This window comes from Molossus molossus, unplaced genomic scaffold (genome assembly GCF_014108415.1).
Source record: "Molossus molossus isolate mMolMol1 unplaced genomic scaffold, mMolMol1.p scaffold_m16_p_5, whole genome shotgun sequence".
In the NCBI taxonomy this organism is placed as follows: domain Eukaryota; kingdom Metazoa; phylum Chordata; class Mammalia; order Chiroptera; family Molossidae; genus Molossus; species Molossus molossus.
This window is the reverse complement of record NW_023425388.1, coordinates 78,036,278-78,062,714: the sequence shown is the minus strand read 5'-3', so window position 1 is coordinate 78,062,714 and position 26,437 is coordinate 78,036,278. Positions and strand designations below refer to the sequence as shown.

The 26,437-nt window shown below is 36.3% G+C and overlaps 1 protein-coding gene across 9 annotated transcripts in view; it reads left to right on the top strand.

Annotated features, from left to right (window-relative positions):
• The window catches only part of BBX (BBX high mobility group box domain containing), a 285,638-nt gene that overhangs the window by 124,179 nt on the left and 135,022 nt on the right, over positions 1 to 26,437 (top strand). Inside the window, exons 1-2 of one of the 9 annotated variants that reach the window (XM_036242409.1) lie at positions 11,258 to 11,567; positions 13,579 to 13,696. The exons of the other annotated variants lie outside the window; for them this stretch is intronic. The gene's annotated coding sequence lies outside the window, so the exon portion shown is untranslated. Of the gene's footprint in view, positions 1 to 11,257; positions 11,568 to 13,578; positions 13,697 to 26,437 lie in introns of those variants that run through there. 9 annotated transcript variants of the gene reach the window in all.

Here is a 26,437-nt window from a genome sequence, read left to right as displayed (position 1 = left end):
ATGGGTAACTAGATTGCACAGTCCCTGCTGGGTCACACAGGCCTCTCTGGTGTTTCAGCATCCCACAGATACAGTGGGTAACTAGATCACACAGTCCCTGCTGGGTTGTACAGGTCTCTCTGGTGTTTCAGCACCCCACAGGTCCTGAGGGTAACTGGATGGCACAGTCCCTGCTGGATCGCACAGGCCTTTCTGGTGCCCCCGCACCCTGCAGTTCCCGCAGGCGGGCAGCCGTATCGCACCAGTCTCTCTGGGGCTCTGGTTTCCCACTGCTCTTGTGAGCTACTGGACCTCACAGGCCTCTGTGGAGCCCCAGGTCCCACCGCTGGCGGCTGGGGAGTGCTGCTCCCTTGTGGGGCTCAACTCCTGCTCAGCTTTTGCTCTAGTTTTTGGCAATGGGTCTCAGCTGCTAGTCTGTGCTTCTGTTGCCTGGGGATGGATGTCTGCTCCCCAGCCTCTGTTGCGGGAGCTATATCTGAACTCTGATCCGGCTGCTGCTATGGGGAATGGTGATGGGTTCTGGACTGTCTGTGGCTTCAGGAACCAGCACCTTGGGAGCTCCTACTATGCACTGGTCTGTGTTGACACAGAGTGTCCACTGGTGCAATGGTGCCCGATGTGCTGGTGGGCTCAGGTTGCTGGGCCCTAGCTCTTCCCACTGCCTCCTCCCAGGGAAGACCCAGGATCTTCCAAAATAGAGAAGCACCCTGAAGGACCGCTTACTGGATAGCCGGCTGCTCCAGTCAACAACACAGGGACCTTCTGCTCAGCGGCTCTGCACTGCTCGGGTTTGGTGGTCAACCTTCATGTCCACTCACACACTCTCACACACTTGCTCACTCTCTCACACACTCACCCCCCTCCCCCTCAGGTCCTGCCCGCCGCCATCCTCTGCTGTTTCTTTCCTGTTAAACTGTCTACACAAATGTTCTTCAGCCTTGTTTGTATAGTTTATAATTTCTATGACTAGGGGAAAGGAACCGTCTTAGACACTGCGGATTTAGAGAAACTTAGGCAGGAATTCTAGTTCTCAAACTTTTTAATTGAAGGAATTTGGGTAATCATTTAACCTCTTTGAAATTTTGTGTTCTCTTAATGTGGGATAATGATCTCTACCTTGTAGGATTGTGGTAATTAAGTGAGGTAATTATGTCAATCAAGTGCCTGAGACAGTGCCTGGCACATGAGAAGTACTCAAGAAACAGTACTTAAAAAAGAAAAATGTGATAAAAATTCAGGAATCTTGAATGCACGATAAAATACCTTTAAACCATCTGACATTGTGTGTATGTCTAAAGTGCATTTGTGTATTTACTTATACACACACACACACACACCTGCCTCCAGGGTTTTAAAACATTATCCTGGATGTGTAAGAACCTGTATGTTCTTCTACAGTTCTAATGAAAATTGAAAGTGGCTTTATCTTTATCCCTGAAAGGCTGAATCCTAAAGAAATAGTAGCCAACCTATGATCTAATAATTCACTTCTTGCCACCAAGAGTATAGAATTCCTAAGGAAAGAGTGATTGCCAAATGTGAATATATGGCCTTCATTCTGTATATTAATCAGGTCAGCATCAAAGAAATGAAATTTTATATCAACTTGAGGCAAGGCACAAGAACAGGAGATAGTAGTGCCACTGGAATTTTCTTCACCATATAGAGTAAATGCTGTTGGGTTTCAAAAGAATCAGCATTTCTACTTCAGTATTTTTTTGTTACTGTTTTCTGATGAGGATTAAAATATTTCGACTCCTTTGAGGATTTGTCTATAGACGTCCCATCTTACTCTCAGAATCAGGCATAGCATGGTGATATCTCTTATGGTGCAAAGTTTTATGCTGTTTCTAAATGACAATTTCATATGTTCAATTTAGAATCACATACATAAAATTTTGGTGGATGAATTATTCTTCAAGTTGGTCCAATTCCTTCTCTTTTATAAACGAATCATCTTTATAACTATTAGCCACTCATTTAGCTGGATTATCAGTAGAGTAAAACTACCTCAAATATATAAGCTTCTCATTTTTAGAGATTATGTAGTTTGCTTGGGCTGCCATAAGAAAATACCACAGCCCTGACCAGTTTTCTCAGTGGTTAGAGCATTGGCTCTCAGACGCAGGGGTCATGGGTTCAATTCCTGGTCAAGGGCATGTACCTGGGTTACAGGTTTGATCCCCTGCCCTGGTCAGAGTCCTGCAGGAGGCAACCAGTCAGTGTGTCTCTCTCACACTGATGTTTCTCTCTTTCTCTCCTCCTTTTTACTCTATCTAAAGTATCCTAGGGTAAGGATTAACCAAAAAAAAAAAAAAAAAGAACGAAAAGAAAATACCACAGACTTGATGGCTTAAACAACAGATATTTTTTTCATAATTCTGGAGGCTAAAAGTCTGTAATCAAGGTGTAGGAAAAATCTGTTTTTGGCAAGTGTCCTCACATGCTCTTTTCTATATGCATGAGAGAGAGAGAGAGAGCATTTTCTGGTGCCTCTTTCTCTCCTTATTAGGACACTAGTTCTGTTGGATAATGGCTCCACCCTAATGACCTTACCTACTTACAGGGTCTATCTCCAAATACAGTCACATTGTGGTTTGAGGCTTCGACATAGAATTTGAGGGCAACCAGTTCAGTCCACAACAGAGGTCACTGTTTTCCTGTACCAAAGAGTTAGGTGAAAGCTTAAAAAAAACAAAAACTTTCTATATTATTTAATATGTAAACAAGAAAACCTAGTTTGTTATAGTCATCTGAGCTTCTAAAAATGTCTGAATCTTTGAGGTGGGAGATGTTTGAAGTTGCTGAATTTATATTTCACTTTAAAATCACTGTGCATGAAAATGAGTTTCTTACAAGTGAAAGAATCAAGTCTAAAAAGTTGAAAATTAGAATGTTTTTTATAATGAAGGAATTATATCATTGTAAAAATTAATTCCCATGTGTATATGTTGTTATCTAGGAATAGAATGTATTTGGAAATTAGGTTGAGGAATAAGACCATTACTTTTGGGTTATGGTTATGTCTGTTTCTGCTTACTTAAAATCAAACCAATTCATATTTTTCAAGACACTATTCTTTTACTTTGTGATCCAGTTGTGAATTCAAACAGAGAATGGTATATACTTAAGAACTTGGTAAACAGAAAGAAAAGATTGTATATTTAAAATAATGCCAGCAGAATTCAGGGAATCCTAAGTCTGTTATATCTACCTGTTTATTGTCCTTTCTCCCTCATTTTACATTCTCTTTTCCCTTCCTTTTTTTCCTTCTTTCTTCTGATAATGGCTCTTAAGTCAGGTAATGATGGTTTGAATTTCTCAAAAGTGTAAATGCAATTCATAGAATGTATAGTACTTCTTCCTTTTTACTTTACAGTAGTATACTTTTTCTATTGGTTAAATCAGTTGATGGATGCTTGGGATAATTCATTTACTTATTGGAAGTTGATGTAGGCTCAGCTGAGCTTAGTTTTATCTCTGAACATTTTTTAAAAATGTGTATGTTTTCTATTACTAGAATAATTTCAGTTTTTGGTGATTTGATGCCTGCATCAAACAGAAAATGTAATAAAAGGAAATAAAACTTTGTTACATAAACACTTGATTGGTAAAATTTATCATTTCACCTTGTGTGTTTATAGACTGAATAACAAGCTGTTGAGCAGTGATCTAGTTTTGTGGATGTCAGTTTAATTGGTTGACATGTATCTTAATTTTTTCATCTACTCTTGACTTCAGTTTCCCCCAAAAGCTATATACTTGCCCTGGCCAGTGTTGCTCAGTGGTTAGAGTGTTGTCCTGTGCACTGAAGGGTTTCAGGTTCAATTCCCAGTCAGGGTACATACTCAGGTTGTGGGTCCCCAGTGGGGGTGCATGTGCGAGGCAACCGATTGATGGCTCTCTTTCACATCTATGTTTCTCTCTCTCCCTCTCCCTTCCCCTCTTTATAGAAGCATATCTAAAGTGAGGATTTAAAAAATAATTACACACACACACACACACACACACACAGAATGACTCAAACTCGCAGCCCTCTTTATGATATATTTTAGCAATGTTTTTCTTCTCAATAATATAATCAATCTACTGGTTGTGAAATTTACTAGTTAAGAAAAGTATAAATAAATTCAGGAGTGACTTCACTTCATGCTTTAATACTACTCTGAAAGGTAGTGGAAGAATTAAGAATTTTTATATTAAAGTCTGTATTTCCTCTAATCTCTATTATAGAGAAGTGTATTTCCCAGGAAACTAAGTGAATGTAATGGGCAAAATTTCTCATATTTTTTCTCAGAATTTCTGTGCATTTTAATACAAAATATGTACTCTGTTTACTGGATATTCTGTATATATGCATGTGAGTGTTGTGTATATGAGTGTATGCATGTAGTTTTTCATATAGCCTCTTTAAAAAGCTAAGGGACTTTAAGTTTATACTAGAGAATATTTTCTTCATGGTTGTATCACCAAAACCTGGAAACAGTGTCTGGTATATGGAAGTTGCTTAATAAACATTTGGTGAATTAGTATTACAGGAGTTTACATTTCATTAATCCTGTATTATGTACTTGATGTAAATAAGCATCTCCTGGTCTACCTGGAAATAACTATTTTTCCCTGTCTGAGTTCAGGGATAAGAATGTTCTTCAAAAATAAATGTTTCTCTATGCCTTACAGTTTGCAGTTAGTCCTTTAATCCATAAATGTTAGCAGGTTTAAGAATTTAAAATTAGCAGCAAATATTTTCTGGATACCTGTTGGCTCACTGGTCATACACTGAGTTGTTGGTTAAGACATGTAAGCCTTCTGCCAGGTGCTTCTCTAACAGTCCATCAGCAGCCCTGTGAATGAAGCACATGTGAAGTTGTGAGGTTAAGGTAGGAAATTGATTCAGGCTGGACTGGACGAGATGCTCTATGGTACCTGGATTCAGTTAATGTGTACCAGGAAAGGTTGACCAAAGTACACTTTTAGGTGTTTTATTCTGGTGGGGTGGGGTGGGGGTATTTTTAGGGTATTTCTGTATTCAAATGGTCTGTAAAGATGATACATATGATTACTGTGTTTTGATTTTACATTGACTTTTATAATTTAGTTTAGTCTGCCTCTGCTGTTATAGTGGTTATATCACTCTTTTGAAAGTGGGTGGATTATGTAATTATTTCAGTGTTCCTTAATGTTTACTATAGATCCTTTATTTTTTTCCTCCAATGTTATCCTTTATTTAAATTCTTTCTTTATTTTCTTTTTATTTAATTAATTAATTTATTTTTGTTACACATGTTTCTCCCCCCCCGATATGCCCCTCCCCCACCCTCCCCGCCCTGTCCACAGCTTTATTGTCCATGTCCATTGTTCATGCATACATGCATATAAATTCTGTGATTTATATAGATCCTTTATTACCAGGTGTTTTTTCATGGCAGAAATATTGCACTTCAGGTAATATTTTAAGGTAAAACCATTACCATAGGCAAATGCACTGAGTGCACAGGTTTCTTGAGAGAGCCAGCCAGATGGGGGGGAACTGACTGTTATACAAAACTCAAATACTAAAAAGCTACCATTGAGCCCTGGCTGGTGTGGCTCAGTTGGTTGGGCATCATCCTGTGAACCCAAAGGTGGCTGTTTTGATTCTGGGTCAGGGTACATGCCCAGGTTGCAGGCTCAATCCCCGGTAGGGGGCGTGCAGGAGGCAGCCAGTCGATGGTTCACTCTCACATCAATGTTTCTCTCTCTCCCTTCCTGTCTCTCTCAAAAAAAAAAAAAATTAAAAAACTATCATTGATGGGGTGAACCCTGTCCTAAGCATTTTCAGTTATGCCACCCTAATTACAATGAAGAATAGCCAGGTTTGATAGATGGTGAAACCTGTCAATTGTGAGGTGTATTCATGTGCAGAGTACTATATGCCCATTTATCCATCCAGGCACCACCTGGATGACCATGTACATGAAACCCTGAACCATGCCTTCAATACAGTTTTTGAATATCCATGTTTTCAGCATTGTCAGAGTTACCAAGTCATCAAATAGGTGTATTATATTATAAAAGAGACCATAGAGAAAAGTTTGAAATGAGCAGCCCCTGTCCATCCCCTTTTTAAAATACAAAACCTCATTCTATAGTTTTCAGTTAGCCCTGCCATTTGATGAAGCATACAGCTAGCGCATCTTTCAGTTCATTTAGTGAAGTGAACACTTAAAGGAATGATAAAGTTTTCTGGTTTGAAAGGTTAGTCGTTCCTGTTAAAATTACGGGTGTTGCCTTTTTCTATTATGCAGAGAGTTTCACTTTTTAAAGAACATAGATAAATTTTCCTAATGAGGCTGTTATAATATATCTTATTAATGGTAAAGTTGCCCCAGTTATGTCTCTTTTTTCATGAGTTTTTACTTAATCATCAAATTTATCTAATTTTTTTACCAATTATTTTTACTGTAATAAAATATATTATACATTAGATATGATAAAATATATCATACATTAGAGTTTATAATGTGCCTGTGGAAAAGAGTTTTAGAACTTTTACTTCATACCCTTATTCTTGCCTCTGGATTGTCAGCTGCAATAATGCTCACTATTGCTTCTTTGAGATTAATATGTACAGACAGAAACTTAAAGGTTTTCTTATAGAAGATATAAGTGGATTACCTTTTTCTTTTGAGCTGTCCTTTTATCTCAGAAGCATGGGCTGTGGAATCAGAAGGACCCAGGATAAGACTAAATCTAACTCAGCTGTTTACTGTGGTTGGGACATGGGAAAGTTACTTAGCTTCATTGTGCAATGTGCTGAATACCAACCATGTAAGATTGTTCTGAGGATTAAAAGTGCTGGAGGGTGCATTGCTAACCCAACACAAGGCAGGGCTACTAAGAAATGTGTTTGTTTACAAAAGAACACTAGGTCAAAAGTGGCATTTGACTTTTTTGCTGCTTTAACTGTTCCTTGAAATTGAATTTGAAGCATGTTATTGTCTCCCTTCACTAGAAGGGAAATGTTTGGCTTCAAATTGCACATCTCTGTTATATTGGAAGTTGAAGTGGCTTGAGTTCAGGGTGGATTTTGCTTTAAATCATTAGGAAATAATAACATTTACTTTTTATAGTTAGATATCTTAAAGTATTTTCTACACAACCTTAAGTGATAAAAGTTTGATTTCAATTATTCTTTTCCCAATTAATTTTGCAAGTTTACTGAAACCCAATCAAAGCTCAAATACATGAAAATATTAGGAGATAAGCCATCTGTTACTCAGTGGATTATAGTTATTTTAGGAACATTATTGCTTTATACTTATGGTATTAAAAAATTATCACTCCAAACAACAAGTAAATTATATAAGCATAACAGGATTTTTTTATAATCAAAGGCTACCATTAATTTAACAAAACAGGGAACCTATATTATGAATTCTTAATAAATTTTAAAGTATGAGAGCTATATTCATAAATTGATTATCTCAACCTGACAGCAATAAAATTAAAAAAATAAATAGCTAATTCTGTTAGGACCTAATTCTGCTAGTTTATTCATAAACTAGAAAAGCCATATCTCCTTTATTTTGGATCAGTGGTGTAGCATTTCACAATTAATTGATCCAAGAAAAGAAAGGATTTTTCTAAATCTGCCTCAAATGCTACCTCAGTGGAAGTATTTACTTTCTAAAAAAATTTTATGAACTACAACTTGGTCTTTTGCCCTAGTATCACTAACTTATTTATCAATTTTGAATATCTCTCTATATAATTAATATGTCTAAACTTGTTTTGAAGATGATTTAGTGCCATCTATAAGAATACCTTGTTTTCTTCTAAAAGAATACCATGTAAATTACCACGTGTCTGTTATGTGTCTGTGGTTTTACAGAAATTTTGCCTTTTCCTAGTTGAATATGTGAATATTCTAACCATAACAAGCATGGAATTTATAGGCTTAAGTTATATACTTTATTCAGTTATTAGCATATATTGAAATTCTACACCATTTTTGCCCACCTGTAAGACTGTTTGTTTACCACTCTTCAGCTTCGTTGTATTCCCTTTTAGAACCTGAACTTATCGCAGTAGTCTCACTGGGAAAATGTGTTGTTTAAAGATAAAGTAATCTACTTTCTGTTCTTCTATTTGTTTACCTAGTAAATTTTTACAAGAACATCTAATGGGTTAGACACTTTATCAGGGTCATGATGTAAGAGAAAGCAAAATCTAATTAGGCAAAGAAAGAAAAGACAAATGTCACTAAGAGTTCTGAGGAAGATCTTGAATCCAAGGTAGGAGTATCAAGGAAGACTACACAGAGGAGGAAATACAGATGTCCTGGAAGGTGAATAAACCCCACTACTATTTGGATAGAATATATGTAAAGATAAAATGGGAAACTGGTGGAAAGCCAAGTGTAAGAGGCCTTGAATGTCAGGATGAGTTTATATTATTATAAAGGCAGATGAACCACTGGAACATTTTTAAGCAGACACCATATAGATGGGAGGGATGGATTGGAAGGGAAGAGAGGCAGATATTGGAAAGATTGATTTGGGGGCTTTAGCTATTCTAGGTAAGAAGAAATTTGTTCTCACAGGGTTTGCAAGTTGTAAATGGGACCACTATTAGAGATATTTTGAAGGTTAAACCCTGTATCTCAAGATATTTGGATTGAGGTATCCAACTCACAAAATCAAGTAAGTCTTTTCCCTACTCAGGACAAAAATTTTATTACTCAATTTTAATGATTCCATCATTGAAGACTTTTTCAAACACTTAATGCCTGCTACTGTTTAGCCTGTGTGTGTCTGTGTCTATGAGTATTTAGTGATTATAAATCTAGCTTTCACTGTTTCTCAAATAATACAAATCCTGTCCTTTTACCTGAACCAAATTACTAATCTATAGAATTCAACAATAGACTGAATTTGTGTTGGGGGTGTGGAAGGGATCATAAGAGGAAACAAAGCAATGGGGGTTGGTATTCAAAAGGAAGTCAAAGATAGGATTTACATTTAAGTGTAGGTATTTAGATAACACTGCATCCAGAAGTAGAGAGATAGTATGTAACATAGAAACTGATTTGTGAGAGGGGAAGATGAAGCTTGGGATGGATTGGATTTGAAACACAGAGAGGATAGTCATGTGATTATATATAGGATGTAGTAATAAATGTGAGATGAGTTTGGAAGAGATTCAGGCTGAAGATAGCTATAGCTTGAAAGGTAGAGCTGACTTTTTTTTTTTAAAGGATAGTTTATTGACTTTTTGAGAGAGAGAAACATCAATGTAAGCACATAACATCGTTCTGCTGCCTCCTGCGCACCCTAATCAGATTTGAACCAGTAACCTTTTGGTGATGCCTAACCAACTGAGTCAGGGCAGGGCTAGACTGAAATTTTGAAAATTGGTGAAAGTAGAAAATGTGGTTAAGACAGAACTTTTGAAAACACCTACCTATTCTTTGGCAATCAGATCTCTGGTGGGAAAATCAATGGAGTATAAGACCTAGGAAGATGGGGGAAGAATTTTCAACAAAAATGTTGAAAAATATAGACACATCTAAATGCCTAAAAAAGGTGTTCGGGTTACGTGATCCAGGGGTCCTTTGGAGAAAGCAGTTTTTGTACAATGGTCAAGGCAGAAGCCTATTATATAGTGTTTCCAGTAATTCCCCCTTTCATTGCCAAGTTTTTTATTTTCTTTTCAGCTGAAACTCTATGTTGAGTCACTGTCTTCATGAAGTAATCTGTAATAATTTACAAACCCACTCCTTGGGAGCATAAAATTCATCTTCTTTAAGTGTAGTTTTAATATTCTTTTCATTAAATATGTTACTGTAGGCTGTTTAAAATAAAAGCTTACCTAAGTGCTAATATTTTCTCAAATGCACTGAAGTAACTTTCTTTAAAATACCATCAGCAACATACTTTCTAAATGCCTTGCCTGTAGGATCCATGTGTATTATAATTGGCATTACAGAGGGATGATTAATGATTTCTGTGTCATTGCCAGCTCTTCTTTTACACTCGGGACAGTCAAACTTTAAATAAGGCCTGTTGTCTTAATAAAAAGATAATTTAGAAAGCTCTTTGGAATAGTAGGGCCCCCTGCATATGCAAGTTCTAGAACAGAATCAGATACAATCAGATATTGACTCACTTTTGTTTCTATGTGCAGAGAATAATTGGAAGAGTATACAAGACTCACCCTAGGTAGTAATAATGATTATAATGAGAAAACTTCAATTGCTATTTTTGCATTTTATATACTAATGTGGGTGTTTTGTGTGTGTGTGTGTGTGTTTGCATTTTTTTCCCTAATCTTCACAATGACCTTTAGAGACAGGTATCATTATTATTCCCATTTTATACATGAAAGAACTGAGGCTCAGAGCATTATAAATCGTCTGAGCTTCTTGGCTAATTAAAAACAGAGCCAAGATTCAAACTAGCTCTTTCTGATTTTCAAAGATCTTGTACTCTACATGGGCCATGTAGTTTTATTATGTATTTGAAATTTAAACTTTAACAGCCTTGATGGCAACTACTTACTCCAGTTTGGAAGCTGGATGCCTCATTACTTTCTTATCTTTTTCCTCCAACTAGGGAAGAATAGATCACTTTTATTTGCTGAAACATTGTCATTCGTCATTGTTGATTGTCAGATACTTTACTGTATATTCAGTGCTGTTATATGTGTGTGTGTGTGTGTGTGTTATGTGTGTGTATATTTAAACTTCATATCAACTCTATGAAAGGTAGGTATATTTCTCCCTTTTATTTTGTTATGTAACTTTCTTACATAGTATTACACACTTATATACTTACTACCTAGATCGAACCATTAACATTTTGCTATACTTACTTTCTCACATACCTATAATCCATCCATTGTCATTTCATCTTTTGATGCATTTGAAAGTAAATTATAGACATGATTAAACTTGCTCTAAATAGTTTACCATGTATATTATTATTATCATTCTTTTTTTTATCCTCACCCAAGGACATTTTTCTATTTTTTGTTCAGAATGATTGGGAGGGAGAGAGAGAGAGAAACATCGACGTGAAAGGGACACATCGAGTGGTTGCCACCCACACGACCCAACCAGGGCCAGGGACAAACTGCAACCGAGGTACATGCCCTTAGCAGGAACTGAACCCGAGTCTCTCTGGACCACAGGTCGACACACTAACCGTTGAGCCAAATTGGCCAGGGCTAACATGTATATTATTGACTAGAGTTCTTCAATATTTGCGTACGTTTTTTAATATAAAATATACCACATTTAGTGTAATACACAATCTTAAATGTATATTCTCTGAGTTTTGATAAGTGCATACACCTGTGTAACCCAAATACCTATCAAGATAATAAAACATTACTATTGGTAGTTACCTCTTTTTATTCCCCTTTGTAGATGAGGAAACTGAAGCACACAGAGGTTAAGTACTCTGCCCAAGGTCACACTATTAGTAAGTGACAGAGCTGGACATCAAACTTTGGCAGTCTGGCTGCAGGGTTTGTGCTCCTCACCACACCACCATACTGCTTATGGATTGTCCTCACTTGTTCAGGTATCCCTTTACATTCATGTGTACAAATGTAATGTTTATTTTTAACACAAGTATGAAGACACAGAAGTAATACACTTGGGATTAGTGAGAATAGAAATGCTGTTCTAGATGTGCATTGGGTCCTTGCAAGAGGTTTATGGCAAGAGAAACTAAGAGGGAAGGAAGTTCCTTTCATCAAAATACTAGGGTGAATCTCTATATCATAACTGTCTTACCTGGCATCCTTGATTAATTTTTCCGCATAAAATTGCCAATTTCCTAATGGCAGGAAAGTCCTAAAGTGCCACTCAAACAATTAAGGGTAGATGATGTTCAGTATAAATTTCTATTAAGCATATTTTGATCCATTAATAGAAAACCTCATCTATGTGTGATATATATAGTACCTTGATACGTTAGTCTCCAAAACATTAGAATTAGCCAACTTGGAATTTATAGTTATGAAATTTATAAACTTTTTAACAAAGAAACTGAGTGGAGTTCTTTGTCATAAAATATGAATAAGGATTAGAATAGATTATATTAATTTTGACTTCTGGTTTGCAGAACTTAGGTGAATCTTCCCAATAAAAAGAAATTGTGTCTTTTTCCTGACTTGTGTTCATACCACTACTCAAATAATGAAAAATCAACTATTGTATATATATATATATTTTTTTTTTAAATACTAAGTTTTGCTTAAAAAGTAATTAGAAAAATAAATTAAAGTATGTACTTAGATAGAAAATCCTAGCCAATCACTAGAGGGCAGAGCAGTACCATACTTTCGGCCTGGTTTAAAAATTGCTGAACATGGAAAAATATATTGATGCACACTTGAATAGAAATTTTTGTTGCATTTTTATTATCTTGTCTTGTGTGAAATCCAACAACAGGCTTACACTTATATCAAAGGAACTTTTCTGGCAATTACATTGATTGCTTCTAAAAGGGCATGCTTATTTAGAAGAGTAGAAGTAGTCCTTAAAAGAAAATACTAATGCTTACAAAGGGTGGTGCATTAAATCATTTCTACTCTATGTTCTACCCTGAAATTAAATTGCATTAGAGATTTTAGGTGAGACATGAGAGAGCAAGTTTGAGACAAGTTTCCTAGTATTTAGATCTAAGGATTTATTGAAATGTGAAAGCATCTTTTGATCTTTCAGCTTAAATTTGTTGAATCACTAAGACTTTGAAATTATAAAGTTGTATAAGCAATGAATTAATTCTAACCCCTTTTTTTAATTGTCACAATTTTGTCAAATGGATGTTCATTTAATTTCATTTCTGTTTAAAAATTTTTGTTATTCTGAGATACTTTTAGTCTGATTCATTTTTTCTGATAGATTTTTAAAATAAATGAAGCCCTGAAGTAAAGTAGCCTAGTGAATAACCTGAGTAGTTCGGTGTTCCAGAAGATAGAAAAATTTATCTTGACAGTGTAGTTTGAATTTTATTTTATAAAAACAGCTTGGATTTATATATGATTCATTTCTAATAGAGACAACATAGAATATTAGAAAAAACACTAGGTTTTGGAATCAGAAGATTTGGAGCCCCAATTATTATGTGCTTGCTTGTGACCTTGGGCAAGTCACATTACCTCTCTGAAGTAACCATTTTCTAAATTGGAGAGTTGGGAAAATCCTTATTTACAACTGGGTTATTTTGAGGATTATGTTAAGCCTGTGTATTTGTATCTCCAAAGATGAGACCCTGTGAAGATGACTTTTAATAAAGATATAAGCTCAGAAATAACTTAGAAATTGTTGATGAGATTATAAATTTAGTAACACGAGAACACCTATTATATAGGTAAATATACCAAAAATGTGGTTTCCAAACCCCAGTTCAGATTGCTGACTTCCTCCTTGTCTCTGAATGTCTCTGGCTGCTTAATCTCTCTGTAACCCCTGATTCCTTTGCTCCTCTCATTCTTTATTCTATCCTCTGTTTATTTTCATGTTCTCTCTCTCTCTGTGTTTCTCCTGACTGTCTTTGGTCTCTCTCTGTGTTTTTCTTGTCCCAGGCACCCTCAGGAAGACCCCAAGCCTCTAGCGGTACCTGGTATCATCTCCAGCATGTTTATAGATGTGGAGGATTCACTGGGATATTGAGAAATACCAGAGGCGAACTGTTCCACTGTAGTAAGTCAATCAGCATTTATTAAGTGACTACAATTTACAGAGCACAGTTGGCAGTGCTTTGGGAAAAAAGAAGTTAGGGTATAGCTCAGAAGAAATAAACTTATAAATTCTTCCCAGTGGTTCTTGCCTGATGCAAACGAAAAAACAAGAAACAAAATAAAAGCTGACAAATAAGAGAGATGAGGAAAGAGAGGGTGGGGGGTGAGTAATTTCTATGGGGCTTCCAAAACCTGTTCACTTGCTTTCCTGATTAGGGGCAGGGAAGTGAAATGAGAAAATTCAAGTTATGAAAGAATAGCCAACTTGAGCCTTTTCATAAATATAATTATTGTCTGTTGCCAGTTTTACAATTTATGGAGTTTAGGGTAAATTGTAATTATGAAGTAATACAGAGATGTACTATAAGATAAAATTAATACTACAAACTATTATAATATGATCTACAGATACATTATGCTAAGATGAGTTAAAATAGTAAACTAGTATAACAAGTTAGTTTTGTTTTTGTGTTGGAAATTTATTTTTGCTGTTGTGTTTAAGATAGTCCTACCTACGGTGTTTTCAGAGCTGGATATGGTTTGAATCCCACCTCTGCTAGCTGTGTAAGGTTGGGCACTCTACCTAACAACACAATTTCAGTTTCCTCATATGTAAACGAAGGATGAAAATATTCATCTTAGAGTTGTGTGGTATAAAGAGATAATTTTATAAAGTCCTAAGTGCATGCTAGGTACTTGTTATATGCAGATACCTAAATAAAAGTACCTTTTAAAATAGTTTGTTACATACAGTGTTACTTCTGAGAGCTTTTTAAAAATAGAAATAACACTCATGGTATTTAGAAAATGTGATGTGTATACAGGGCATATAATATGTGAATAAGATACAAAGAACCACATTAACATGAATAATCAGTGCTATATGATTTCTCTGTAACACCTGTTTTTGCTGCTCAACATTATGATTTTTTTCAAATTTCTAATTATGTTTGACATACAATATTATATTAATTTCAGGTACACCACATAGTATTTCAATACTTATATGCCTTCCAACGTTATCATCCCAATAAGTCTAGTTAACATCTGTCACCGTACAGAATTTTGATGATATTGTTAACTGTATTTCCTATGGTGTACAATCACATCTCCCTGACTTCGTTTATAACCTGAAGTTTATTATGCTTCTTAATCCCCTTCCTTTATTCTACCCATCCCCTGTCTTCTTCCCGTGGCAGCCATCAGTTTGTTCTCTGTATCTATGGCTTTATTTTTGTTTCTTTTTGTTGTTAATTTGTTTTATTTTTAGATTCTACATATAAATGAAATCATATGGTATTTGTTTTTCTCTGTCCTACTTATTTCATTTGACATAATACTCTCTAGGTACATCTGTATTAATTGTAAATGACAAGATTTCATTTATTTCTATGACTGAGTAATAATCCATTTGTGTGTGTGTGTGTGTGTGTGTGTGTGTGTCACATCTCATCCATTCATTTATTGTTAGACACCTAGGTTGCTTCCATATCTTGGCTTTTGTAAACAATTCTTCAATGAACATAGATGTGCATGTGTTTTTTCAAATTAGTATTTTCATTTTCTTTAGATAAATATCCAAAAGTGAAATTGCTGGGTTGTATGGTAGTTATGTTTTAAATTTTTTGAGGAATCTCTGTATTGTTTTCCATTATGGCTGCACTAATTTACAACTTCACCAATAGTGTACAAGGGATTCCCTTTTCTTCACATTCTCTCTAAAACTTATTTATCTTTTGATAATAGCCATTCTGACAGGTATGAGGCAATATCTCTTTGTGATTTTGATTTGTATTTCCCCGATGATTGGTGATGTTTAGCATGTTTTCATGTGTCTGTGGGACATCTGTATGTTTTCTTTGGTGAAATGGATATTCAGGTCCTCTGCCCATTTTTTAATCGGATTGTTTGTTTGTTTTTTTGATGTTGAGTAGTAGGAGTTCTTTATATATTTTGGATATTAACCCATTATTGGATATGTAATTTGCAAATATCTTCTCCTGTTCACTTTTTTGTCTTGTCGGTGATTTCCTTCACTGTGTGAAAGAAAGCTTTTTAGTTTGATGTAGTCACATTTTGTTGCCTTTGCTAAGCAGATATGTTTTAGAAAATATTGCTAAGAGTGATGTCAAGGAGTTTAATGCCTATGGTTTATTGTAGGAGTTCTATGGTTTCAGGTCTTACTTTAATTTAAGTCTTTAATTCATTTTGAGTTTATTTTTATGAATAGTGTAAGAAAGTGGTATACTTTAATTTTTTTGCACATATCTGTCCTGTTTTCCCAACACCACTTAATGAAGAGAAGAGTGTCTTTCCCCCATTGTATATTTTGCCTTGTCATAGATTAATTGACCATATAAGAATAGGTTTATTTCTAGGCTCTCTGTTCTTTTCAATTAATCTATGTGTCTGTTTTTGTCTCAGTACTATATCATTTTGATTACTGTAACTATGTAATATTGTTTGAAATCAGAGACCGTGATACCTCCAACTTTGTTCTTCTTTTTCAAGATTGCTTCGGCAATTGAGTCTTTTGTGGTTCCATATACATTTTAGAATTATTATTTCTAGTTCTGTGAAAAATGTCATTGATATTTTGATAGGAATTGCATTTAATCTGGAGATTGCTTTAGATAGTATGGACATTTTAATATTTTTTAAATCCATGAGCATGGTATAAATTTTCATTTATTTATGCCTTGTTTAGTTTCTTTCATCAATGTCTTATAGTTTTCAAAGTACAGGTCTTTTACCCTCTTGATTAAATTTATTTCTAGGTGTGTTTTTTTTATGTTAATGGGATTTATTTTAATTTCTTTTTCTGATAGTTTTTTATTAGTGTATAAAACCACCACAGATTTCTGAATATTAATTTCATATCTTGGAACTTTACTAAATTCATATGTTAGCTCTAATACTTTTTTGTGTAGAATCTTTTGGTTTTCTTTATATAGTATTGTGTCATCTGCAAATAGTTACATTTTTTTATTTCCTTTCCAATTTGGATATCTTTTTATTTTTCTTGTCTGTTTGCTGTGTCTAGGACTTATAATATTATGTTGAATAAGAATGGTGAGAATGGGCATCTTGTTTTGTTTCTGATCTTAGAGGAAAAGGTTTTAGATTTTTTTTTTTTAGTATGATGCTAGCTGTGGGTTTATCATATATGCCCTTGATTATGTTGATTTATGTTTCTATATCCACTGTTCTTTTATTTATTTTTTCTTTATTGATTTGAGAGAGAGAGGAAGAGAGAAGGAGAGAGAAATATCGATGAGAGAGAACATCGATTGGCTGCCCCCTTCATGCCCCCCACTGGGAATTGGCCCACAATCTGGGCATGTGCCCTGACCAGGAATTGAACCGGCAACCTCTTGGTGCATGGGTCAATGCTCAACCACTGAGCCATACCATGTTCATTATTTATTTATTTATTTTTAAACTTTATTGTTGTATGTATTACAGATGTCCCCCCCCTTTTCCTCCATTAACTTCCCCCTCATCCCCTATTCCACCCCCCTCTTGCCTTCCCCACACTATTGTTTGTGTCAATTGGTTATGCACATATGCATAGAAGTTCTTTGGTTTATCTCTTCCAGTCCTCCCTTACCCCATCCCTTTGAGAGAGTTTTATCATAAATGGATGTTGAAATTTTGTCAAATGTGCATCAATTGTGATGATCATAATTTTCATCCTTCATTTTGTTTATGTGGTATATTACATTGATTGATTTGCAGATATTGAAACATCCTTGTATATCCGGAATAAATCACACTTGATAATTGGAAACTCTTTATCTTTCTTCAATTCTGAATAATAACCTTGTCAGATAGAGTTTTTAACAGTAGGTTTTTCCTTTCATCACTTTGAATGTATAATGCCATTCCTATTTGGCCTTCTAATTTTCTGCTAAAAAGTCTGTTGATGGTCTTAGGGAGGCTCTCTTGCATGTAACTAGTTGGTTTTCTCTTTGCTTTTAAAATTCTCTCCTCACCTGTGTGGCATGGCTCAGTGGTTGAGTGTAGACCCATGCACCAAAAGGTCACCAGTTCAATTCTTAGTCAGGGCACATGCCCAGGTTGTGGGCCCAGACCCCAGTGTAGGGCACACAGTAGGCAGCCAAAGGATGTTTTTTTTCTCTCATCATTGTTTCTAAGTCTCTCTCCCTCTCCCTTCCTCTCTCTATAAAATCAATAAAGAAAAAGTTAAAAAAAAATTTTTTTTCTCTTTATCTTCAACTTTTGGCATTTTAACTATGTGTCTTGGTATGAATCTCTTTGGGTTCATCTTGTTTTCGACTGTGCTTTCTGGACTTGGATGTTTGTTTCCTTCATCAGCTTAGGGAATTTTTCAGTTATTATTTATTCAAATGTGTTTTCTGTTCCTTTCTACCTCTCATCTTCTGGGACCCCTATGATTCAATATGATTCAAATATTTATATCCTTGATTTTGTTCTGGAGGTGCCTTAAGCTATGCTAATTAAACAAAAATTATTCTTTCTTTTTTTGCTGTTCTGATTGGGTGATTTCCACTACCTTGTGTTCCAGCGCCTTGGCTTGTTCTTATGCATCATCTAAATGTGTTTTTTATTTCCTCTAGTGTATTTTTCATTTCAGTTTTTGTGAACCTCAGTTCTGATTGTTTTTTCCCTCTATCTCTTTGTTAAGTTCTCACTGAATTCACCTATTCTTTAGAGTTCGTTAAGCATCTTTATAACCATTGTTTTGAACTTTTTATGTTACATTGCCTGTTTCATTTAGTTCTTTTTTATGGGGTTTGGGTTTTTCCCTATTCTCTTTTTTAAATCCTCACAGAAGGATATTTTTCCATTTATCTTCAGATACATTTGGGGGAGGGGGGGCGTTGATAAGATACATTATTGGCTGCTTCCTACAGAACCCTAACCAAGGCAGAGGACTGAACCACAAAGGAGGAACGTGCCCTTGGCCAGAATCCAACTGGCGCCTTTTTGGTCCGCTGGGCTGTCGCTCTAACAGCTGAGCAAAACCTGCCAGGGCGTTTTCCCTGTTCTTTCATTTGGAACATATTTTTCAGTTTTCTAATTTTGACTGTCTCTGTGTTTGTTTCAATGAATTAAGTGAAACAGAAGTGTCTCCCAGTCTTGAAATAATGGCTTTGTGTAGTTTATTTGTTGTTGCTTGTTTGGTTTTGTTTTTGGTAGACTGTGTGTAAGGGGCATCTTTGTCGCGCCAGCTGGAGCTAGAGTGAGGTTGGGCTGCAGAAAGACCTGGAGCAAGCTGCACGGGGCCACCTTGACAGGGTGGCTCGGGAGCTGGCTCAGGCTGCGGGAGTCCCGGGACCAAGCTGCACTGGGACTTCCTTAATGGGCTTGCTGGATCTGTGGTTGGAGTGGGCTTGGAACATGGGGTGTCTTGGAGGCCCGCCGCATGGTGGAGCTCCAGGAGCTGGAGCTTACAAAGGCTGTGGGAAGTCCCAGGGGCAAGTCGCAGGAGGACATCTAGGCAGCTGATTGAAGCTGCAGTTGGAGTGACATGGGACGATAGGGAGTCTACGGAAAAAGTCGCCACACTGGAGCTGTGGCTGAAGTGGGCGTGGCCTGTGGGAAGTCTCAGGGACAAGCCGCTTGGGGGCGGGGGCTATATAAGTGGAGTGGGTGCGGACTGTGGGACTGTCGGGATTCCAAGGACAAGCTGTCCCGGACCCGGAGCTATAGCTGGAGAGGACGCAAGTCGCAGGACCTCGCATTGGCAAGCTACAGACCTGGTATGGGCCTGGGGTTTGGGACGGAGCAGAGTGTCTGGATCTTGTGATCGAGGTGGAGGGTGAGCGTAACAAATGGCACTCTCTCCTGTATCCAATACCGGAGCAAGTTCTCAGTTCTCGCCTGTTTGTTACATACCCTAGGGTTTGAAAATGGGGTTCCTTACGTTTTTCTAGATGGTTTTTGAACCGCTTTTTTTTGCCATGTCCCTGGGCGGTGGGGGGGGTGGGGGGGTGGTCTATGCGCGCGGCCCTTCAGTGATCCTTCCCTACTTCAGGTCGGTGCGTTGCGGGTAGGGTTTCCAAGATAAGTGTCTTCATCTCTTATACCCTCCTATCAGTTACTTTGTGGTCTCTCTGGCTTGTTGTACAGAAACTATTATATATATATATATATACATATATATATATATATATAATGTCATCCCTCATTTCTTATTGAGCTATAACTGGAGAGGAATTGCTTTGTCTCTAGGTTTAGAATCAGTGATCATGGAAGGAGGTAAGTTCTTCTTATGCCACCATCTTGGACCTAGAAAACCTCAAGCTCGTGTTTGATAACCATCCTTGCTTATATTCATTTGTGACCATAGTTGTATTTCACTGTATGAAAGCACCACATTATTATCTACTTCCTCGTGATGGTTTTTTTAGGTTGTTTCCAATATTTGTGTTATTAGAAATAAAGCTGCAGAGGAAAAATTCTTGAGATTCCTGTACATGCCTCTTTATGTACATGTGATTTCTCTAAGATAAATGTTCGGGACTAGAACTACTGGGTCAAAGGATATGCCCTATTTCAAACTCTACCACATAATGACAAGTGGATTTCCATAGAACTTAGTTAAATTTTATACTCCCTTTAGCCAAATGTAAGTTTTCTCCCTCTATATTTCCTGTAGTTCTTTAAGATTACTAGATATTTGTTTAAAGAATTTTGTAAGTTGCCCTGGCCAGTTTGGCTCAGCGGTTAGAACGTCAGCCTGCGGTCCGGAGAGACCCGGGTTCGGTTCCCGCTAAGGGCACATACTTCGGTTGCAGTTTGTCCCCGGCCCTGGTTGGTCGTGCGGGTGGCAGCCACTCGATGTGTCCCTTCACGTCGATGTTTCTCACTCTCTCTCCCTTCCTCTCTCTCCCTCCCACTCTATCTGTACAAAAAATGGAAAAAATATCCTCGGGTGAGGATTAAAAAAAAAAAAAAGAATTTTGTAAGTTGTCTATAACACCATCTTACCATCTTAACAAAAACCCTGATGGCCATTTTTTTCCCCTTCTTTGTTGTTGTTTTAATCAGTTTTATTTTTTGCATCAGCTGCTTTTATTTTTCTCTGTTTTCCAGTTGTCATTTGCACCTTTTCTCAAACCCACTTAAGTCCAGAGATCTGGAAATAGCTGGGTATATTTGCAAGCAAAGTTTTTTTCTCCCGAGAAAATCACATTATAATGTAATGTTCTCTTATGTTAAATGATAATTGTCAACTGTTCCTGGCTTCTAAAGGCAGTTTTGGCAGGGAAATGTACATCTTTTACTGATTTTTTTCTTTAATTCAAATTGAGGAAGAGTGACCCACAGGCAACTGTTTGTGAGCTGCAGTGACTTACGCAGCCTGTCTTGTTCTACATTGCATAAGTTCCAGGAGCTTGAGTAAATGATTCAGCTTGCATTTGCCACTCTTTCTCCTTTTCTGGTCTTTACCGACTTCTGTTTTTCTCAGACATTCCTTTTCTTATCTGATTATATGTGTACGCCATTCCAGTTTTCATATCACAGTTCTTCCTAACTTTAACAATCTATACTTAGTGGTCCATAGTTTTAGTTGACTGATCTTAATATTTTACCTATTGTCAAACTTGTTACCACTATCTTCCCTGTTTGTTTTCTTAAGTTTTCCAGGGAAATCTCAGCAATAATAATTTCCCTAAAAGCAGTAGTAAAAGTCATGAATACTGTAAACATTTGTGCCAGTGAATAGCTTTATAAATCATACATAGGTCATTTCCTCTTGAATTTCACTCTGATTTTTTGGAAAAATGAGAGTGGTAGACCAGTGATCTGTAAGATTCCTTTTGACTCCAATAGTTTGTATCCTATTTTAAATTGGAATGACAAATAGTTTATCACTGGGTGTCTATCTGGGCACCACTACCAAAGCCTGAATCTACCTTACTGGGCTTTAGGTCCTTAAATTACTGGGCTTTTGGTCCACGACTGTCTGCTAGTTATTTTCTCTCATAATCCCACAAGTGGGAGCATACATCAAACTTTCCTTCCTCTCTGTTGTTTAGGGTTGACTTATTCTAGAGAAAGAATATATTTATCTTTTCTTTGAGAAAGTATAATGAATGCCTTTGGCTTCCCAATTTCATTCACCAGGCAACCTAGGCATTCATTGTACAGTGTAAAACCTTAAGCTTTGCCCTCTTACTCCTTCTGTTTCTCCAGCCCCACAGCTGTGACCAGGGCAGTTTGTCCCTCCCTTTGTTAATTGCTATCTAACTTAACCCTGTGTCTTTTCTCACCATTTTTTAAAAATCCTCACTGAGGACATTTTTGCATTTTATTCTTGAGATAGAGTGGGAGGGAGAGAGAGAGAAACATCCACACGAGAGAGACACGTTGAGGGGTTGCCACCCACACGACCCCAACCGGGGCCTGGGACAAACTGCAACCGAGCTACATGGCCTTAGCGAACCCTGGGAACCGAACCCAGGCCGCTCTAGTCCGTGGGCCGATGCTCTAACTGGCCAGGGCTTTTCTCACCATTTTTGAATCAGTGTTGGTTTTTACTGGTGGGCTTTCCTTGGATGCTGTGGGCCTGTTTTCATCTAGTGCTTGAGGCAAGTTGTCCATTACTTTCTCCTGTGGTTTCTCTGCTAGGGACTCTTCAACTTCGAGGGCCTGAGTTCCTTCCCTTGCTACCCTCACTCAGACTTCCCAAAAGAGGATTCTGTCTTAAGAGGATTAGTGCTACAACCACTTCCAAGGAATAATTTGACTCTGGAGTCTCATATGATTGATATTTCCTAAATGTGTTTTTTGTTCAGAATTCATTTCGTGAGTGCCTCTGAGCTTGTGGATCAAAGGCAAAAGGCACCTAATAATAGGCCATACAGAGCAGGGGACACAAACTCTATCTTAACCGTCTGTAAATTGTAAACACTGCCTAATCACTCCTGAAGGTCCTGGTCAAAGAGTTATCTATGTATTTGACCATGAACCAAGATTAAGTAGGTTCTTTCTGACTTTGGGGGACACAAAATAATGTAAGTATGGCAAATTTTAGGCTAAGAAGAGAATAAGGCAAGAGAATAATTTTGTAACCCCTCAAAAAATAAAAGAGAAAGGGGGAAAAAGTTGATGAAGGACTTATTTTTAACATTAACTTAATTTTAAATGAAATTGGGAATTTAAAAAATGTTTGTAGTTTTTTCTTTTCAGTTTAACATTAAATTATTTATTACTGAGAGGCCAGTTGTTAACTTTCACCTCCAGCCTTCATACACATAAAGTGTGCAGTACTAATTCACTTAGTATTTTATGAGATTTGCTGGGTTATTCAGTCAAGAAGAAGAAGAAGCCAGACTGTCTTTGATAATTTATCCCTCCTAACTGCTTACTTGACAAAACTCTGCAAAAATATATTATGCCAACTGTTCTATTCCAAAAGAAGCAGTTAATAATATCATCCTATCTCTGGGAGAACAGATAACTTTTTGTGCCTCAGAAATGCAGGAGAGAAATATCCTTTTATGCTTATAAGGGAAAAATGGGAGAAATTACCTGACATGAAAACTTTGCTCATAAGGAGAATGCTCACTCTAACCAGTCTTACATTGTGTCTTTGATTAATGTAAAAAGCTTGACCCATTAAGTATTCACATTAATATTTTAAATATCAGTGACAAAGTCTCCTTTGTAGTTCTAATTCACTTAGTATTTTATTAATTTAGATAGACTTGAAAGTGCTTCAGAAAATCTATAGCACTCATTTAGTATTCTTATTTTAGTTAATGTCTTTTGAAAGAAAACTATCTATTTCTAAACATATAAGCTATAACAAATATTAAAAATAAACTATCGTGTAAGTAAGTTGAATCATCTTTAACTATAGTAGAAAGTTTATAATGTATATAAATATAATGTATATAAGTTTATAAACATATGATACAAAAATTTTCTTCAGAAAAAACCAGGAAATGCATTTATTACAGATTCTGCATTAAATGGGCTTAACTTTGAAGAGAGATTTTTAAAGGTTAATTTAAGAATAAATTTGCCATGTATTTAATTTTTACTCATGTTTTAAATCTGTTACACAGCAAAGTTAGTGATATATGTAAAAGTAAGCTCAAAGTTGAGCTTTATATAGTCATGTGATTATACAAAATACAGGTTTATCTAGATTATTGAAAAAATCTTATTAAAGTAGTTCTGAATAACTTCATTTAAATGTAGGTATTGCTGGAATAACAATATTCATTTTGTCTGGAACTTTATATCTGGATAAGAAAACAGTGAAACGTTCAAATTGGTCTGTATCTGTAGTTCTGAGGAAAGAGTAGTGAGCTTCCTAAAGTTCATTTTCTACTATATTACCATTCATTATCCAGCGGCAAAATCTACATTTCTAAAAACCTGATCAGGTTTAATTAAATTTGAAAAAATAAATCACTAAATCTTTTTAATAAAAACAACAGAACCGAAAATATAGCAGCGGCTGTACTTTAATATTGATAGTTGTTTTGAGGAATTGGGACTCCTCTGGGAAGCTCACCTAGACCTCATCATGTTATTGAAGATCACTGAATATGGTTTCATTCTGTGTATATGCCAGTGCCAGCCTATTTTCTCCCACCAAATCCTACTCAGAATTGGTACGGTTCTTTTATACTTAGCTATGGACATTTGACTCCCTTTTCCTGTGCTAGCCAAGCACTATGTTTCATTTGAATGATGGCATCATTGTCCTTAGGTTAAGGTCTGTTTTGAGCTTAGAGGAATCTTGTTTTCAGTTTTTTATCCGTTTATAGTCATTTACTGTTACTTAATCCTTACACTGGGTAGATGGCAGTGTTATTTTCTACAAGTCTCAAGCTGCCCTGTAAACACAGAGTTTTTGTGTTTGTCAGTAACCTGACAACTGTTAAGAACCAGTCTGGACCTAGGAAGGTGGCGCTCTGGAACTCTTTGAGTCAGAAGTTCTAGATATCAGTGTCAGGGCAACAGTGGGTCTGATTTTTCACTGAATGGGGTCATGTAGTCTGTGGTTCTGGTGGGATTAAAGCTCATCAAGATAGCCTTTCTTCTGTTCTTACTACAGCTCACTCAAGGATTGATTTGAGTATGTTTCACTTTCCTTCAAATTAAAAAAAAAAAAAAATGCCAGAGATTTTTGTTTATTTGTTTGAAATTATTTGCATTTAAAAGACATTTTTATTGAGAGGTTCTGCCTCTTTTACTCCTTCTGCTTAGTAAAGATTGAACTCATGGTGGGATTGTTTTCTTCTATTTCTTCCTTTACATTTTTCCTGGGACTTCAAAGACCAATAAGGGATGCCAAACCTTCCTCAGCCCTCTCCTCTATTTAGAGTTTACACTTAATGGGGAAAATGAACCGTGGGCAAGTTTAACTTACAGGATTTAAATATGTGATTTTGAATGGGGGAACTTCATGTTTAAGACTCACTGTCTATAATTAAGAGGCTATTGATGGTGATGATGATGATGATGATGATGATGGGGATGTGTCTGGAGTGGGGGATAAATGAGAAGCTAAGTGTCATGAATATAAAGTAATCATTTAAGACAATAATAGAAGAAGATCACAGGTTATAGCTCGTGCTGTAGGGAATTAGGAAATTTGGAGGAAAGAGACATTATTTTGCCCAGGATCATATTTGACTTGCATGGAGAGGAATAGAGAAAGGGCATTTTAAATGAGGGATCTCTGGGTAAACAATAAGAGGCAAGAAAGTACCCAAGTGCCAGGGAGCTGGGTCTTGACTGCTGAGTCTTGACTCTATCTTCCAGGAAATCAAGAAAGACAAAGGAACTTTGGGGGGGGGGGGGCAGGTAGGGCCTAAAAAATGTGTGCAATGCCAACCTAAGGAATTAAAGACTGAAGTACTATTGCAGAGTTTGGATTCAGAGAATGAAAGACTCTAAGCCTGATTCTGAATAAGTCAACTGATAGAAATTAGCTTGGAAGTGGAGATTATCTCTCAGAAGCTACTATAGTCATCTCTTGGGGTGGGTGGTACCATAGAGTTTGAAGAAAGAAGAACTCCATCCATTCATGCTTTTTTTGTTTAATAAGGCAGCATGTGTGGCACTCTAAAAAGGGGTTTCCATGTTATCTGCTTCCATTCTTACCATTCTATGATGGTAGGTACGAGCCTACTTTTACACGACTGAACAGAGGCTCTTAAATTAGACAGCTGGTAAATAGCCAGGCCTATCTGCCAAGTCCAGTTCTTTCTGTTCCCTTGCTCTGACTCATAGAGCATTGAAATAGAGAATAGATCAACTTCTATTCTTTATTTGATTTGTCATATACTCATTTCTTAGGAATTATTAAGTAGATCCAAATTAGGACTATATTCATAATTATTTTTATATATATAATTACATGTATATAAGTACACTTGAGTCTGAGTTTGATACATATGTGTTATATATTAGCCTTAGCTATATTTCTCAGTCACAACATTTGAGGTAATGGTCTTTTCTGATACTTTAGAGATAAATATCAGTTGACAAAATTTGGGTCATTAATATATTTCATATCAATTTAGAACAAATAGGAAGAGAGTACATTTCTTACCAAATAGTAATTTCAGTATATAAGAAATGAAATCAATATCTCAATATTTTAGAATAAAAATTATAGGATAAACTGAAGAGGAGAATTTTGGTTAATTTAATTTTTATATTCATTGAAATTTAGCTACAAAACTTT